This window comes from Lissotriton vulgaris, chromosome 8, assembly GCF_964263255.1.
Source record: "Lissotriton vulgaris chromosome 8, aLisVul1.2, whole genome shotgun sequence".
Taxonomy (NCBI): domain Eukaryota; kingdom Metazoa; phylum Chordata; class Amphibia; order Caudata; family Salamandridae; genus Lissotriton; species Lissotriton vulgaris.
In genome coordinates, this window is record NC_141696.1 from 466,786,518 (window position 1) to 466,800,410 (window position 13,893).

Consider the following 13,893-nt stretch of genomic DNA (forward strand, 5'->3'; position numbering starts at 1 on the left):
CTTTTGGTTCATTTTCTTTTACTTTCAAAGTTTTAATCCAATCACTTAATTCCTGTTCTGTTGGTCCTACTGGGGTTTGTGAGAAATCGATTTTCTCTATACTTTTCTCAGGGGTCACAGAATCGGAATCCGCATCAGTTGGAAACCTATACGGGAGACTTTGATTGAAAGTTAACAAATCTGGATAACATTTTTTCTCACTTTTTGCAAACTCTGATTCAAAGGAATTGTTAAAGACGGTTCTTTTACTTTCTGATTTTCAAATACTGGGATTACAGGACCTATTGTTACTGGAACAGTTACAGCTTCTATATTTTTAGTGAGTTCTTGTATCTTTTCAGTTAACTCATTTGTTGAACAAATTCATATATTCAGAGGTATTCGGTTGTTCTCCAGTTTGCCTCTCTACTCTAACCACATTTCCTCTAGTTTCACCACTTTGCTTAGGTGTACCAGTAAGTCTGATTTCCATTAATGGGGCATTGGAATCATATTTCATTTCTACTCTTTCTGGAAGATCTTTGAAATTTGAAAATCATTTTGGGGTTTCTGCAAACCTATCCTCCATCAGTGGAGCATTTGGGGTTGTACTTATAGAACTTGGTTGATATGGTGGTGGTCTTCTATTTAATATCTCCTCCAGCACTGCATCCTCTGATTCACAATCCTCATACCTTTTCCTTTCTGTCTCCACAATATTTCTTTCCTCTATGTATTTCCGTCCTATCCCTTCATCAACAATTCTAACCGGATACATCCCATCACACATGTTAGCATTTCTCCATCTCTGCATTCTATTCTCATGAGTTTCTCTCCAAAATCCACGAACTCTATTCTTTGGTCCTATATAATCCTCAAACCTTTCTCGCTCCAAATCATGCATCTTATCTTCCCACTCAGCCAATGCTTCAAATTGAGTCGGTCTAAGTCTTGGTTCAAGGTTCATCATTTTGTCTCTCAGATTTCTTAATACTGCAAGACTGAAAGATCCTACTTTTGGAAAAGCTAATGCACCATCATTCCTGGTATATCTAGCCCAATTTTCTAACCATATACATGGATGGTAGCCATATTTTGTCATCATGTATGATGCAGGCGTTTTAGACGGAGGAAGCAATTTTCCCTCTCTTGTCTCAATTGTCTTATCCTTTTTAAACACATTTAATCATTTTTGGAACCATGTAGATTTTTCTTTCTCCACTCCATATTAAAACTCAATTTTCCTGTTAAATTCCTGACTTTCAAAACAATCGCGCACTCTTCCGAAAACTGCTTTGTTACACCAACCTATCACAGCGCGGTTCACACTAACACATCAATTAGAACAAGGTATGTTTCCTTTGTGCTCAACGAAATATTTCGCTGATTTAACTGATGAACCAATCAGCCCTTACTCTGTCTTGGTCACGCGGACCAATCCCAGCGCGACACTTTTGTTGTTAGCCCTGCTCCGGCTTCTGCAGCTTTGACTGACCCCTCCTTTACAAAATGTATCAGCACACTGTATTTACACCTTTATACAACTAAAATCAGTTAGTAACCAAATAAAACAACTCCATTCGTCTGTTTCGCTAAAACCAAAGTGATAGTTTCCTCAATCACACAAGTATTCTGTATTTCCAGGAGACAGCGCTTACCTCTTCTCTACCACAGAATTTTAGTTTCACCAGTAAAATAGCACTTCCCTCTACCTTCCCCTTCTCTCAAGCTCAAGTTAAACCCTATTACTCTCTCAGGTTAAGTTTTAAGACAGAATATGCAATGATCCCTGTACTCAAGTCCAAGATTTCACAGGTTGCCTTCGCTATACATTCACCACTTTTACACGTAAAGGTCCCTAAACTTGTAACATACGACATTGTCACTACTTTGAAACAGACTATGTGATGTGCGACTTCACTTGCCACACTTCCTCTGCCTGCAGACAGAGTGACCAGCTTCCCACACTTTCCGGAAGCCTTTTCCAGACTGCATATAACGCAATACAAACTCAACAGATGTTAGTCATAAATTCTGTACATAGAAATTCCATAGACTTTTGCCTTTACATTATATATCCTAGTTAACCTATAGCAACCATCCTCTGCTACCACGTAAATAACTGTTGCAGCGCGGCTCCAGAAATTCTCTGTAAAACCATCACCTTATCCCAGAGAGCTATTCAAACATTACTCATCAGTGGGGCCCATAATACTGTGAGTCACTCATACACACATTTACCCTGCTCCGAGGATTCGGTGAAGCCCAAAGGAGAGCTGCTAGATTATAGCGGAGTGTCTAAATTAATACTACATTTTTGTATATTATATACATCTGCAGTTTATTTTCTATTACCATTGTTTGATTTAAGAAACATTTAAACACACCACCATTATTTGTCAATGGATCTGCTAGTAAAAGTTAACTAAAGGACAACAAGACCAGCTTAATTCTCCATTTATTTCATTTTTATTTAGAGACGTAATCTCCTAGCAGGACCTCTATTTTATTAACCCTAATTAATGTAAATTAAAATATCAATCACCTGAAAAGATTTTTTTTTTAAATTCAAAACATTTATATTTATTAGCTTAGCAGTTTGGAAAATAAGCAAAATTTCATATTACCAAGATTTCAGAACACGGACATCAACAGAAGGACAGAATGCATCTTTTACCACGAACTACTATTACCACGAAACTTTTACAACGCAGGATCCCTTACAACGCATGCCTTTACAACGCATGACGTTACATCGCAGATACTATTACAACGCATACCATTACAACGTAAGTATAGGTACAGTTTTTTTTGGTTTGGGTTATGGGGTACATGGGTATTTTAGGGTTCAGGGCTGGGTTTGGGTTATGGGGTACAGGGGTAATTTAGGGTTCAGGGCTGGGTTTGGGTTATGGGGTACAGGGGTATTTTTAGGGTTCAGGGCTGGGTTTGGGCTATGAAGTACAGGGGTATTTTTAGGGTTCAGGGCTAGGTTTGGGTTATGGGGTACAGGGGTATTTTTAGGGTTCAGGGCTAGGTTTGGGTTATGGGGTACAGGGGTATTTTTAGGGTTCAGGGCTGGGTTTGGGTTATGGGGTACAGGGGTATTTTTAGGGTTCAGGGCTGGGTGTGGGTTATGAGGTACAGGGGTATTTTTAGGGTTCAGGGCTAGGTTTGGGTTATGGGGTACAGGGGTATTTTTAGGTTTTAGGGCTGGGTTTGGGTTATGGGGTACAGGGGTAATTTAGGGTTCAGGGCTGGGTTTGGGTTATGGGGTACAGGGGTATTTTAAGGGTTCAGGGCTGAGTTTGAGTTATGAGGTACAGGGGTATTTTTAGGGTTCAGGGCTAGGTTTGGGTTATGGGGTAGAGGGGTATTTTTAGGGTTCAGGGCTAGGTTTGGGTTATGGGGTACAGGGTATTTTTAGGGTTCAGGGCTAGGTTTGGGTTATGGGGTACAGGGGTATTTTTAGGGTTCAGGGCTGGCTTTGGGTTATGGGGTACAGGGGTATTTTAGGGTTCAGGGCTAGGTTTGGGTTATGGGGTACAGGGGTATTTTTAGGGTTCAGGGCTAGGTTTGGGTTATGGGGTACAGGGGTATTTTTAGGGTTCAGGGCTGGGTTTGGGTTATGGGGTACAGGGGTATTTTTAGGGTTCAGGGCTAGGTTTGGGTTATGGGGTACAGGGGTATTTTTAGGCTTCAGGGCTGGGTTTAGGTTATGGGGTACAGGGGTATTTTTAGGGTTCAGGGCTAGGTATGGGTTATGGGGTACAGGGGTATTTTTAGGGTTCAGGGCTAGGTTTGGGTTATGGGGTACAGGGGTATTTTTAGGGTTATGGGCTAGGTTTGGGTTATGGGGTACAGGGGTATTTTTAGGGTTCGGGCTGGGTTTGGGTTATGGGGTACAGGGGTATTTTTAGGGTTTAGGGCTGGGTTTGGGTTATGGGGTACAGGGGTATTTTTAACATATATATTAACAAATTATTTATTAAAATTTAATTAAATTAAATAAATTATTAAAATAATTATTAATTACATTATTTTTAAAAATTATATACTTACCTATAATTACGTTGTAATGGTATGCGTTGTAATAGTATCTGCGAAGTAATGTCATGCGTTGTAAAGGTATGCGCTGTAAGGGATCCTGCATTGTAAAAATTGAGTGGTAATGGTATGTGTGGTAAAAGTATGCGTGCTAACGTCATACATCCGGGCAGAATTGTTCCCAAAGAAACACCTCTCTATCTCTCCCGATGTTCACCTCCCATAGGACTCCGCACCCATTCAAAAGTTAAAGTTCAGAAAAATGTCAAAGTCCTTGCGCCATAGAAAAAGGTTTCGCAGTCCGTCAGCATGTCGAGGTGCAAAGATAAAATCGAAAAGCAAGCTTTTTTCATACTTCCAAAAGTCCTCTTTTATACCCTTTTTCACTAACGTATCTATCAAAAAGTTGTAACTTTGGGGTAATAGACTGTCCGGATTGGTCGATTTGAGGGGTGGATAAGCATAACCTCATCAACTTATTTTTCAATTTCCGCAGAGTCATTGTTATAATTGAGAAAATAAGGTTTCTATTGTTCATAGCATTCTTCTTCCGCTTGTGTCCTTTAATTTGATATTCAACGCCCAATTCCCACGTTCACGATGCTGACATTCGAAAAAAAGTTAGCATTCATTCTAGTAGCCAGGCCACACTGTCCTTGACCCACAGGCACAGGCTGCTCGTGCTCTCCTCGAGTCCTGTCACACATGCGCACCTCGTCGCAAACTCGAAGTCGCGGTCAGCTTCCATTTTTTCCATAAATGTTAAAATTTAGAAATAAAGCCCTTCTGTTTAACTCCCCTTATTCCAAGATATTCCAATTAGTTATTACCTAGCAATTTAAGCTGCACATAAGCATATTTTACTCACCATTCTCCATCATTTATGCCACAATAAGACAAACAAAAAGCACATTCATGCAATTTTTGAATAGATTATAACAAATGCACACAGATTAGACATGACAACATTACACAATTCGTAGATTATGGTTCGCAATACATGCAATTTAGTATCCCACGTGTGTTTGTGTATGTGTATTCTATTCTATGTTGGTTAATTTCCAAACCACATGATTAATTTATGTTACTGTTATGGAGAAGTGACTCCACAAGAGGTATACAAAAATTTTTGTTTCCAACCTCGCTCCATCAGTAGCTATATGACCCAGTGGTGGTCAACACTGGTTAGTTATAGTTTGGACCAAGTTTCTATTGAAAAAGCATTTTTTGGTTTACTAATTACTTTGGAGCAGTTTGACAAATCTTTATGAAACTTTCCAAAAAAAAGTCACATCCACCTCATCTCTTTCCTGTAAAGTTTTGGGGTGATCCGTAAACCAGGGACCAAGAAAAAGAGGGGTCCCCGATTAATTTTTCCATAGGACAATTAGGCACACCTACAAACAAAACCGCTCAATGGAATTACACCAAATTTGGCAGAAGGCTAGTTCTTGGTCCTGAAAGTGTGCTTTTTGTTATCTGGTGTAAATCTGTTTAGTAGTTTTGGAGAAATTAAGGGTCATTTCACACAGCGGAGGATCTACATAGTGCAAGTAGCTACAAACCACAGAAGTACAGTACCCTTCCCGGACCCGCCCGCCAGTCTCCCGCCGCTCCTCCGCTCTTTTTCCAACTGGAGCGGGAGCCGCCGAGAGGAGACCGACGAGGGGCAGGACCACAAATCCCAGAAGCCCTACTGGGGTCCGCGTCACCGCTAAGCGCCAGGAGGCGCATAAAAACGACGCCACTACCATTAGGAGTGGGAACTCCTTTTTGCCTGTGCTTATGCCCGCGTTACTGCCGTAGGTGTCGATTCTGTAAGTAGCTACAAACCACAGAAGTACAGTACCCTTTATGGACCCGCCCGCCAGTCTCCCGCCGCTCCTCCGCTCTTTTTCCAACTAGAGCGGGAGCCGCCGAGAGGAGACCGGCGAGGGGCAGGACCACAAATCCCAGAAGCCCTACTGGGGTCCGCGTCACCGCTAAGCGCCAGGAGGCGCATAAAAACGACGCCAATACCTCTCACGGGACACCGGGCGAAGCCCGGGCCAAGGGCGGGCCCGTTTTAGCCCGTTCTAGACTGATCTAGGCTGGGCTGGGCCGCCCCTCTTGGTTCTACGATCTGGTGGTCACTTCTTCCCGATAAAGGTACTGTTATTTATTTGTTTAATCCTTGGATACTTAGTTATTTGCACCCCACAATCTCTGCGTCAAGAAACCTGTATAATAATCAACTATGACAAGGGGGTCTCGAAGTAGAACAGCAATGAAAAATGCATCAATCACCGGACCAATTGATCAATTCATTACCAAAACTAATGAGGCTATTAACCTAAGTATTTCCCTGTTGGAACGAAGGGTGTCACAAGACTTGGCAATTGCTAGGAGATCCTCCATTGGTCCCCTAGCGTCTGCATTATCCCCACTCCAATCTGTATCACCCATTCCGGCCCTATAACTTCCTAATGTTACGGCAGAGGTCCACTCTATCCCGAAATCAGTCGACCTGTCAGCTACCAACCTTACCTCTGATTTCGACTCTATGGGGAATCTGGAGAAAACTCCAGACCTCCAGCTAATACTATCTGAAGACAACGGCCTTGAGAATTTGCCCAAGGGGGCAAAGGGTGGCGCTATACCTAAACAGGGCAAAGACAAGAAGAAGGGCAATATCAAAAAAACCCAAAACATACCTAAAAACAAGAAGGGGGCAACTACCCCATTGCCGTTGGGTACCCTAAGTGATTCTATCACTTCACTTACCAACACATCAGAGCCTTCGGCAAACCTCTTAACTACGGGCAAGGAGGGTGGTATTTGTAGTTCATGTACTGCTAAGTCCCAGCTTCTAGTAAACATCAGGGAACTACTAAAGCACTTCTTGCAACCGCTTGAACGGAGTATTATGTCAATCGAGAAACAACTAGCAATACTATCCCAGAAGCCCAAACCAATCCTGGGGCAGGCATAATCAACCTCTCCAGAGTAGGAACACAAGGGGTTCCTTTAGTTTAGGGAGACAAATCCTCTAAAGCGGCAAAAGCCCAACCTATCCAAACTAAGCCCCAATATATCCAGAAACACCTACATTTCCTGGGAGTGGGTCCGTGGCCGAGTCCACGGTCACCAATTCTTCTACCCGGCCTACCATCTCCCAGCCTACCCCCACACAGTCAAATACCAATAAGGGATCAACCCATCCCCTGGACCAAAGGCCAATTCCACCATCAATGCCCCAGCACCCATCATCGAACCCTTCATCGAATCGACTGGATGAGGGAAAGAGGGATTCCAAGCCCAAACGTCCTGTTCACTTACCTCCGGAAGCATCCCCCTACACTGTTATTCTTACTGGGGTACCGGAATTGCTGTAGACAAAGAGGAGTCATCCTGGTCCCTTAGGAATAAAGGCTCACAGTGGCTTAGTATAAATAGGCCCCTACAACCACCCCATACAAGCCGTATTTCAGCAGCACGTAGAGTCTCGTGGATCGGGGCTGAACCCAAAAGTATTCAGGGTGACTGCATCATTGTAACCTGTGATGACCCTGATATTGTGGACCATATTTGTTCTTGGCCTGCTTTGGACAAGAAAGGGGGGATAGATGCCTATTACCTTTCCTTTTTTTATCCACACAGGCGTAGTCACCAATACCTGACAGTCCCAAAATGGGCGCAACCTTCTGAATGCCAGCAGCTGATGGCCCCAAACTGGGTGCCAGACCCAGTGCGTCAGCACCCAATGGCTCCAAATTGGGGACATCCACCTGAGCGCAAGTATCCGATAGTTCCAAACTGGACCCAACCTCCTGAGTGCCAGTATCCGTTAGCTCCAAACTGGGTGCCACCATCTGAGCGCCCTTGGAGCTATGCGGGTTCCTGGCATACTCAGGGGAACAGGAGTAAAGACTGGGAACATCACCCACGGTACCCCAGCAGTGACCACCATATAACCGGGGGGTGGAGAGGCATTCCGGTTAGCAACAGATACAATTGCCTGGATATGGTTGATTGAACGTTAGTTATTCCCTATAGTAACAACACGCCTAGGTGTATCCTGGGTATTTTATCAGAAACCCCTATAGAATCAAATCCATCTAATGACCCAAACATCATTATACAGACAGTGGGCATCACAAACCAAGGTAGTACATCTGATATAGAAGAAGCTCCATTAGTGGACCAACAGGAGTCTTTGGTAGTGGCCACAGGCGTGAAAGTTGGGAGTCCCCGATATAGTGACTGACCAGCAACTAGAAAGCGTTACTTTAACCTCTGCTGTAGCTGTAGGGTACACTTTTTTTACCTAAAATATAGCTGGCATCGCAGGTAAATTGAATTCCCCTTTTTAGAACGAGTTTATTGGGGCCGGTCATGACATAATCTGTCTTCAAGAAACATGGTGCCAAGAACCTATCTACGTAGAAGGCTACTCATCTTTTAGTCTAAATGCTTCAAATTCCCCATCAGGTAGAGCTAAGGGGGGCCTAGTGCTATTAATTTCCAATGAGTGGACCAATTTTAAAATTAAAAAATACTCCACAGTAGGAACACACAGTCAGGTGTTACGGTTGGAATCTGACAAGGGTAGAGATCTAATTCTTGTTAATTTCTACAATAACAATTTTGACGCCTACAGGGAAAACATTCTATTCGCATTGGAAAGTGAAATTAAAAGGATACTGGCATCATCATGTAAATTGGCATCCATCCTATGGGCTGGCGACTTCAACATCCAGCCATGTCCTTTAGCATGGGGTAACCCTTGTGGCTTTTGAAAAGAGATGGGTAACGGTGGTGTGGTAGACAGTTCGGATTGTTTGCATTTTCCACATTGTAACTATGGCACGATATTAAACACACTATTAGTCAAATTAGACCTAGATCTGCTTAGCTGCAATAAAAATAAGTCTAATCTCACCTGCCCCACATTCCCTGGTAGAAATGCCAACACCAATATAGACCACATTCTGCTGTCCAATGATAGTGCATATACCAATTTGTGGGTCAGGGAAGAAATCCTCAGTGACCATAATAGTATATCCTTGATTCTACTGGGATGGGACACAAAGACTCCCGCTAAGGAATCCTGTTCCACGGACATAGCCGCCACGAGACCGAACGGACCAAGGATCAAATGGGCCGGAATTGATCCAGCGAAAAAACACAAGGAGGTAGTGGATGCATGTAGTAACGAAATTTCCTACTGTTTGCGAGATGTCATCGATCCTGCAACCCTACTCTCGTGCTTCATTAGGATGAATATAAACATCGAAGGGATCTTTACAAAGAAACAACCTAAAACCAAATTTACCAGGATGGGTTGGTTTGATAAACCTTGCACCTCGTCCCTCCGCGAACTTAAAAAAGCACTAAGTAACAAAACCCGCAATATTATCAGCATCAAAATACTGCGTGCTAATTATAAGGAGGCGCTTTCCAACAGGAAAAAGGTTTTGCAAGAAGAAGCATGGCACAACCTAAACTTAGCAGCAGAAACATCAAAGAGTAAATTTTACTGGGAAACCATCAACAGCCCTTTTCTAAACACTGATGGCATTCCGGAACTAACATCTTACATTGCATCTAATGCCTGGATAGAATACTTCTCTAACATTTTTAATCCTGAGGGGAAGGCCCTAGAAACCCAGGTTATCCAAGATTCTGTTTGGCTGTCTTTACCATTAGGTATAAGTCTGGACGAGGTCTATGAAGGCCTGCTCAACATTAAAGGAGGAAAGGCTCCGGGTGCGGACGGAGTACCTATAGACTTATTGAAAAGCGAAATGGACCTGTGGGCACCTATCTTAGTGAGGGTTTTCAATGTAGCAGCAGAGGGCCGCCTCCCACCATCCCGGGGTCAGTCGGTTATGAAGTACAGGGGTATTTTTAGGGTTCAGGGCTAGGTTTGGGTTATGCGGTACAGGGGTATTTTTAGGGTTCAGGGCTAGGTTTGGGTTATGGGGTACAGGGGTATTTTTAGGGTTCAGGGCTGGGTTTGGGTTATGGGGTACAGGGGTATTTTTAGGGTTCAGGGCTGGGTTTGGGTTATGGGGTACAGGGGTAGTTTTAGGGTTCAGGGCTAGGTTTGGGTTATGGTGTACAGGGGTATTTTTAGGCTTCAGGGCTGGGTTTAGGTTATGGGGTACAGGGGTATTTTTAGGGTTCAGGGCTAGGTATGGGTTATGGGGTACAGGGGTATTTTTAGGGTTCAGGGCTAGGTTTGGGTTATGGGGTACAGGGGTATTTTTAGGGTTATGGGCTAGGTTTGGGTTATGGGGTACAGGGGTATTTTTAGGGTTCAGGGCTGGGTTTGGGTTATGGGGTACAGGGGTATTTTTAGGTTTTAGGGCTGGGTTTGGGTTATGGGGTACAGGGGTATTTTTAACATATATATTAACAAATTATTTATTAAAAGTTAATTAAATTAAATAAATTATTAAAATAATTATTAATTACATTATTTTTAAAAATTATATACTTACCTATAATTACGTTGTAATGGTATGCGTTGTAATAGTATCTGCGAAGTAATGTCATGCGTTGTAAAGGTATGCGCTGTAAGGGATCCTGCGTTGTAAAAATTGCGTGGTAATGGTATGTGTGGTAAAAGTATGCGTGCTAACGTCATACATCCGGGCAGAATTGTTCCCAAAGAAACACCTCTCTATCTCTCCCGATGTTCACCTCCCATAGGACTCCGCACCCATTCAAAAGTTAAAGTTCAGAAAAATGTCAAAGTCCTTGCGCCATAGAAAAAGGTTTCGCAGTCCGTCAGCATGTCGAGGTGCAAAGATAAAATCGAAAAGCAAGCTTTTTTCATACTTCCAAAAGTCCTCTTTTATACCCTTTTTCACTAACGTATCTATCAAAAAGTTGTAACTTTGGGGTAATAGACTGTCCGGATTGGTCGATTTGAGGGGTGGATAAGCATAACCTCATCAACTTATTTTTCAATTTCCGCAGAGTCATTGTTATAATTGAGAAAATAAGGTTTCTATTGTTCATAGCATTCTTCTTCCGCTTGTGTCCTTTAATTTGATATTCAACGCCCAATTCCCACGTTCACGATGCTGACATTCGAAAAAAAGTTGGAATTCATTCTAGTAGCCAGGCCACACTGTCCTTGACCCACAGGCACAGGCTGCTCGTGCTCTCCTCGAGTCCTGTCACACATGCGCACCTCGTCGCAAACTCGAAGTCGCGGTCAGCTTCCATTTTTTCCATAAATGTTAAAATTCAGAAATAAAGCCCTTCTGTTTAACTCCCCTTATTCCAAGATATCCCAATTAGTTATTACCTAGCAATTTAAGCTGCACATAAGCATATTTTACTCACCATTCTCCATCATTTATGCCACAATAAGACAAACAAAAAGCACATTCATGCAATTTTTGAATAGATTATAACAAATGCACACAGATTAGACATGACAACATTACACAATTCGTAGATTATGGTTCGCAATACATGCAATTTAGTATCCCACGTGTGTTTGTGTATGTGTATTCTATTCTATGTTGGTTAATTTCAAAACCACATGATTAATTCATGTTACTGTTATGGAGAAGTGACTCCACAAGAGGTATACAAAAATTTTTGTTTCCAACCTCGCTCCATCAGTAGCTATATGACCCAGTGGTGGTCAACACTGGTTAGTCATAGTTTGGACCAAGTTTCTATTGAAAAAGCATTTTTTGGTTTACTAATTACTTTGGAGCAGTTTGACAAATCTTTATGAAACTTTCCAAAAAAAAGTCACATCCACCTCATCTCTTTCCTGTAAAGTTTTGGGGTGATCCGTAAACCAGGAACCAAGAAAAAGAGGGGTCCCCGATTAATTTTTCCATAGGACAATTAGGCACACCTACAAACAAAACCACTCAATGGAATTACACCAAATTTGGCAGAAGGCTAGTTCTTGGTCCTGAAAGTGTGCTTTTTGTTATCTGGTGTAAATCTGTTTAGTAGTTTTGGAGAAATTAAGGCTCATTTCACACAGCGGAGGATCTACATAGTCAACAGATGTCAGGATGAGATCTGCTTGACTCCTACCACATCAAGAAAGATGTGGCGGCAGCCATGTTAGGATTCGGTGACTTGGCCCACTGTCCTAGTTTAAAGTAAAACATAAGATATAGGGTGCAAGGTTTCTCTAGGCCTGGTGGGAGTGGGGTCCCAATGGGATCCCCTTGGAACCAATAACTCACCCCCCCCACCATGCACTGCTTACGACCTCACATATTACACCACTCATGTCATGTTCTCTGATATCATTGATAACATGACTGTAACATCTGAAATGACATCATTGATGACAACACTGTGCATGGAGGGATTACCTTAGGGAACAAGTTATAGTTGCTTGGGATAGCTATAACTGGTGAATTTCAGTGCTTTTGTTAGTTCAAAACAGTAAGAAGTGGCAGCCTGACAGGTAGACACATGTTCATGCCAAGAAGGTTAAAGCACCAAACTCTCCTGGCCCCATCCAGAGCCATTCACTTCGAGTCCTGGATGACATTGATCAGATTGCCTTGATGTTGGGCCCACTGGAATTTCAGATTCCAATGCAGAGTATGCATGTGCCACTTGGCACAGCTGATGAGGAGGATGCAGGAGCCTAAGAGGGCGAGAGGCCTCCGAGCTGCTCTCATAATGGTCAAGGGCCGATTCTGAAACATTGCAATCATTGTCCAGATTTCATAGGCTCCTAGTGGCGAAGGGAAAGTCCAGGGATTCCGCTATGTGTAGAATTACCCCCATTTAATGCAAGCCTCTTCAAAGAAGTCAGGTGGGACTTAGACTCATACATAGTAAACCCCAGTCACACAAAAAGAGGTTCACTGTTACCCTGAAGTGGTCTACAATTGACTGTGGTGAGCCCCCCTTCAACAGTGAGTCCTGGACGTGCAGGAAAACTTGTATTTGCAACCCCCAAAGAGTGGCAAGTACCACCGCCACATCTTTCAAGAACATCTAAAGTGGTGCCAGTGAGGCCAGAGAGGAACACATCAAACTGAAAAAAATCTCCCTAACTACTTTTAACCTAAGATAAAGTCTGTGGGGTTGCTGGAAGGGTATATGAAAATACCTGCCTTGCAGGTCTAAAGGCACCATCCAGTTGCCCAGGTCCAGGAGAAGATGGGATCTGAGCCAACATGAGGATTTTGAATTTGTCCTGCAGGAAGGAATTCAGAGGTCCAGAATAGATCTGAGGCCCGCAGTCTTTCTTCAGAATGAGGAAATATCAAAAGTAACAACCCTCTGCCCTTTCCAAGACCGGAACACTCTCAGTAGTAGCCTAGAGAGCAAAAAACACACCTCCTGTAACAGAATGAACAGGTGCTAGTCCGAAATTTGCTCTGGCATGGGAGAAATAGCAGCAGGGCAGAAAGAAAGGGAGGGGCATATCCTTTTTGAAAGATCTGGAAGATCCACTGGTCGGAAGCGGGGAATTGCCAACCCTGGAGGAAATGTTGAAGCTGCTTCCACCAGTTAAACATGCACCACTAAGTGTACACTAAAGAGGCGTGGAGACTGCTGTTGCAGGTGAAAAAGAACTGGACTGCTGATGCCCCAACTAGGCCACTGCCTGCCTGTCAGACCAAGGTCTTTGAAAGACTGGGGACACTGCTAGAGTTGTTCTCTGTTACTGCTCTGCCCTGTTGGGACTTGTGGTCCTAGGGCTCACCTCTTCTCCATCAATCCAGTCGCAGATTTTGACAGGGGGAGGAGTCCTGACATCTCGCTACAAAGCACAGACTCCATGCCCACAGCGTGGGACTCTGCTAGAGTTGTTCTCTGTTCCTGCTCTGCCCTGGTGGGACTCGTGTTCCCAGGGCTCACCTCTTCACCATCACTTCG